The sequence below is a fragment of the Etheostoma spectabile genome, chromosome 4 (genome assembly GCF_008692095.1).
Source record: "Etheostoma spectabile isolate EspeVRDwgs_2016 chromosome 4, UIUC_Espe_1.0, whole genome shotgun sequence".
NCBI classification, from domain to species: domain Eukaryota; kingdom Metazoa; phylum Chordata; class Actinopteri; order Perciformes; family Percidae; genus Etheostoma; species Etheostoma spectabile.
In genome coordinates, this window is record NC_045736.1 from 36,805,112 (window position 1) to 36,810,732 (window position 5,621).

Here is a 5,621-nt window from a genome sequence, read left to right on the forward strand (position 1 = left end):
TCTCTCATGGAACAAACAAACAACACACACACACACACACACACCCTCCATTGCCATCCGGCTGCTTCTGCCGTAACGAGTGCAATCAACGCGCAATGCTGACCAACACACACACACACCCACACACACACAACACACAACACACACACCACACACACACACACACACACACAACACACAACACACACCCACTCACTCACGTGTGAGTCTGGTTGAAAAATGAAGTGAGACTCTGATGCCGAAGAATTACAGAGTGTTGACTGGTGTGTGTGTGGTGTGTGTGTGTGTGGTGTGTGTGTGTGTGTGTGTGTGGTGTGTGTGTGTGTGTGTGTGGTTGGTGTGTGTGTGTGTGTGTGTGTGTGTGTGTGTGGTGTGTGTGTGTGTGTGTGGTGTGTGGTGTGTGTGTGATTGAGAGTGTTGACCTCATACTGCCATGATGTCATCCCACAACAGTTGCATTAACCAGCAGCACAGTCTTCATGTCCACACACATTGCAGTTTCTAACTTTTATGCAACAAAGTGAACTCCAAGGAAATCCCATCTTCTACTTTTCTTATCTATTCATCTTCACTCAATTTAATACACACTGGATGACATGAATTCACAGTTGGGACTACTGAGATCATGTCTTCCATATTTTTGTTAGTTTTTCAGAAATCTGACAAACAACAAGAAGAGCATCTTTCCCCAGAGGGAGACAAACTCCACCATGTCGTCAGGTCTGCTCTGTCTCATTTATCCTCTTTACAGAGACTAGTTTGCTTCTGCTTTTTGACATGTGAATACATGTTTGAGTTGAATATGTTGAGTATTAAGTATGTGGAGTGTGTTTTTAAAATATGTCACAATGCAGCCAACTTCAGCAAGATAAATTTCAATTTCAATTCAATTTCATTTATAGTATCAATTCATAACAAGAGTTATCTCGAGACACTTTACAGATAGAGTAGGTCTAGACCACACTCCAAAATTTACAAGGACCCAACAGTTTTAGTGGTTCCCTCCAGAGAAGGCAACAGTGTGACAGTGGTGGAGAAAAAACTCCTTTTAGGAAGAAACCTGGGACAGACCCAGGCTCTTGGTAGGGGGTGTCTGACGACCGGTTGGGGGTGTAATGAAGAAATCTGGAATATAAAAACTGTCTCCCCTATTTAAAAATGCCTTCACCTTCTAAAGATGCCCCCGCTGTCCCAAACATTGTCTTCTTTTTCAAAAAATGTCCTTACTTTAGAATGCTGTCCGTACCAGGTGTGTAGTCAGTAATGGGACAGGGTGACACTGGCCTGTCCAGGCGTCTGATGAAAAAACATTTTGTTATGAAAAATATTGAAATGTATATGTAAAAAAACAAACAGAACTAGCAGAACTAGTTGTGTGTTTTAATGTGTTTTCTCTTCTGATTAAAATGAAACTGTTTAAGCCATATGGATGAAACAATTAGAAAGCCTTCGGAACATGTGTGAGTCTGCTTGTTGTTGCCATAGGAATTACTATGGTAACAACAAGACTCTCCAGGCTGCCTAGCTAGCTGGCTTTTTACACAATGTACCATAGATCACCATTTCTTACTAAATAGGAAGGTTACTAGGTTACAAGAAGCACAAAACCGTCCTTTTTTACACTCTATTCTCTCCCAGAAAACCGTCCATGTGTTAAGCAATGCACTGTTAAAGGTTACCGCGTCAATAGTGGCTTCTCTTTAAAGTTGAGAATAGAGAGTTTTCTGCAGCATGTGCAGAAGTTTCCCCAGCGGAGCTGACAGCCCACCAGCGACAGAGGGGGCCCTCACAGAGGCAACATTAAGTCAAACGGGCTTCATGCTTCTTGTAACCTAGTAACCTTATTATTTAGTAAGAAATGGTGAACACTGATGATGGAAAGCGTTTGAGTTTTGCCCACATTAAATAAGAAGATAAGTTATCTGATTGATGTAGTTTTCTTTGATTCTGTCACTGCCGTGGACTCCATACATTGTCTAAGATTTTGGTGCCTTGCTGGCCACATAGGGTTGGGTTAGGGTAACGTCATTATATCTTTCATAATTCAATAATTCAATTCAATTCAACAATGCCTGGCTGGAAGTTTTCATTCTTTAATTTTCTTTTTCTGCTGCTCATGATCTGACCGTAGACCTGCAGCAACAATGCTGTTATGAATGCACAAAGGATATGTTCCATGTGTCTATGTCTAAGTCTATGTCTAAGTCTATGTCCAGCAGGATGTCTGATGTGGGCTAGTCTATGTCCTGCAGGATGTCTGATGTGGGCTAGTCTATGTCCAGCAGGATGTCTGATGTGGGCTAGTCTAGTCCTGCAGGATGTCTGATTGTGGCTAGTCTTGTCCTGCAGGTTGTCTGATGTGGGCTAGTCTATGTCCACAGGATGTCTGAACCCGTTGTGGGGGGCTAGTCTATGTCCCCAGCTGTCTGATGTGGGCTAGTCTATGTCCTCCAGATGTCTGATGTGGGCTATCTATGTCCAGCAGGATGTCTGATGTGGGCTAGTCTATGTCCCTGCGGATGTCAGATGTGGCCTAGTCTATTTCCAGCAGGATGTCTGATGTGGGCTAGTCTATGTCCTGCAGTATGTAAACGCTTTCTCTGCTGTTTGGTTCATGTTTGGTTGAAATAAAATGGTTAATTAAACATACGCTGCTGGTTCTGCAAATATATTTTAGCTTTTACATTGAGCTTTGTTGGTTGAGCATGTAGACAACACTGCTATTGCTGTTGTAATGCAGAATATGTTGGAAGGTAAAATTGTTGCTGTTTTTTTTTTCTTTGTTCTTTTGCTACTTCTACGTCTTTTTGAAAAGGGCCCCCTCACTTTTGTACTAGCCTGCCCAAAATACTATTTCTGCCTACGCCACTGGTCTGTACTCTTTGAAAAAAAGTCCCCACTTTACAAAATATATATACAATAATATATATATAAAAAAGTATCTTCACTTTTAAAAAATGACACCACACAAAAGACCGTTTCTCTCATTGCCTGCTTTGTTTGTATTTACTACAACAATTACACTCTAAATAGCATTATTACAGGCGTGTATTGAGATGTAAAATTGAGTTTCATCTTGGTTGTAGTGAAAACTGAAGGAAATCAAAGGTTTTTTTCTTGACAGTAGTAGTGCGATTGAATCACAAAGTCCACAGAAATCCTTTGAAACTAGAATGAAATCCAGCCTGATGCCGGTTTGGATCCAAACTTGTGACTTTGAGCTGTTGGTCACAAGTCTGCAGATATAATTTGGTGTGTGGGTGTGTGTGTGTGTGTGTGTGTGTGTGTGTGTGTGTGTGTGTGTGTGTGTGTGTGTGTGTGTGTGTGTGTGTGTGTAAGAAGCTTCAGGCTTGTGGAGGATTGTGAGGTACTTTTAGGAAGGAGAAAGTGAGTGCTCAGAGCCTCTTTTTTTTTAACTTAAAATATGAATTTCTACTCTACAACTTCATTTTGTACATATTCAGTTTATTTATTAATGACGTAACTACATACTACACTCAGTAGTTACACTTAACAGTTGTATGACTATGTTCTCTTACAGAAATTGTCCATAGAAAGTGATTCACAGTTGTATTTGTGTTTATTTATACTTCAGATTGCATTATGGGAACTTAATCTGTGCTCCGTCTGCATTTCCCCAGTAGGTTCCTGGATAAGGGAGCGTCAAAAGCCTCAAAAGCTTCAAAAGTGGAACAAAAAGCGTTGAAACAAGCGCCAAAATTACTTTATCTGAGAGAAGGTGAAATCACATTTGAAATAACAGAAAATGTTCTGAGTTTTTACTTGCCTGCAATTTTTTTTTTTTAAAATACGGTTAATGAGCTGCCAGAACTTTTTTTCTGTTATTTTAGAGTGTAGTCACTCAGTTTTATCGGATCAGCTGACTCTATGAACTGAATATAAATTGCCCATTGTCATTTTGACTTCCTGTCTCCTTTGGGTTGCCAGGTCTGTCTCCCACCTCACTGTCACATGGCTCACAGCATGGTTTCTCGGATGACGCGCACAACACGTCTTTAAATATTTATTTCAGATCTTTTCTCCAGGTTCCTGCCGTGTCGTTCAGACGTCACGCCGACAGAAAAAAAACCTAAACTCTTTTCCTCAATGAGAGTCCGAAACCAGATAAAACCTTCCTTCAGCAGTTTGTGGAGCGGCAGAGTGTCTGAGTCTACTCACGGAGAATGCGAAAGATTCGCTGACGTGTTCGTGATTTTACGCACACGCGTTTTTAGAGACGCAAGTGAGTCCGGTCTATTTACACAGAGGCAGACCTCATGGCCGTGTCATGAAGGGTCTGGGGGCACGCTCCATTAACGGCAGCTATGTACTTATAAAGCCATTTTATGATAGAAAGCTTATAAATCTGTAAATCATTTTGGGAAAACAATGTAAAATAATCCTCCTGTAGCCCACATCTTTGTTCCAACTGTCTTGAAACCCTTATTTAGTCGAGCTGACAGAATGAATGGAGATATTTTCCTAGTAATGGAACTTTTGTTCCATATATTCGCCGGTCCAGTCAGAGAGACAGAGATCAAATGACACAAAGTTGAAGTTATTTTAAACCCTACAAGATTATGGACCTTTGAGAAAACATTCGAGATTGGAGCCACAGAATCAACTTCCTCGCTCTGCCTCTGTAACTAAGTACTTTTACTCAAGTAGACATTTGAGGTACTAGTAATTTACTTGAGTATTTCCATTTTTTTTATACTTCCACTCCACATTATTGTATGTTCTCCATTGCAGTTTTCTGAAAGTTATAGTTACTTCCCAGATTACAAACCCTGTATGTCCACATTTTGAGATTTTTGAATGGGATTGAGAAAATAACAATATTCTACTTCCTTTTAATTGAAATAAACTCTTGAAAAAGCCTCTTGGATCAGCTGGAAAATGCATTGTCACAAAGCTGAAAACAGCTGATTTTCTGACACCGTGAAAAGTTGACTTTTACAGATATGTGGTTCTCACAGGACAGCTGCAAATATATGATGATCTTACAGAGTATGATGCATTACTGTACTCATCAGTGTATAGGAGGAGTTAAAATGAGCAAAACAATCAAATGCAACATACACATTAATGCAGCAGTAACATCCATCCAGAAGTATCATGCATAATAGTAAAAGACAGACAGGGGACATTTTAGTATACAGTCAGTAATTTTACTTTTCATGCTTTTAGTAGTAAGTAAGGTTTTGAATGCAGGACCTTTACATGTGTTGGAGTATTTTCAGTGTTTTACTTGAGTAAGGGGTCTGAATTCTTGTTCCACGGCACAGTTCAGACGTGGTCACATTTTCCACATTTTGACTGAGGGGAAGGAATGCGGTAATGTTGAGCGTTCAGCTGGGCATTAAACACACAGAGAGCAGCAGAGGAAACCAAAACCGGAATATAGCCGGCAATTCCACATGAGACAGAAAAAGCCAAGTCGAATGACACAAATGTATTTGAAAATATTTCAGATCACATACATCTTCAATGTAAAACTTCTTAAAACTTCCTTCCATAGAACACTTTATGTACATTTACTGTAACATGTGGCTTGGTTTTTATCCTTCCACTCCTGTCAGCGTGTGTGTGTGTGTGTGTGTGTGTGTGTGTGTGTGTGT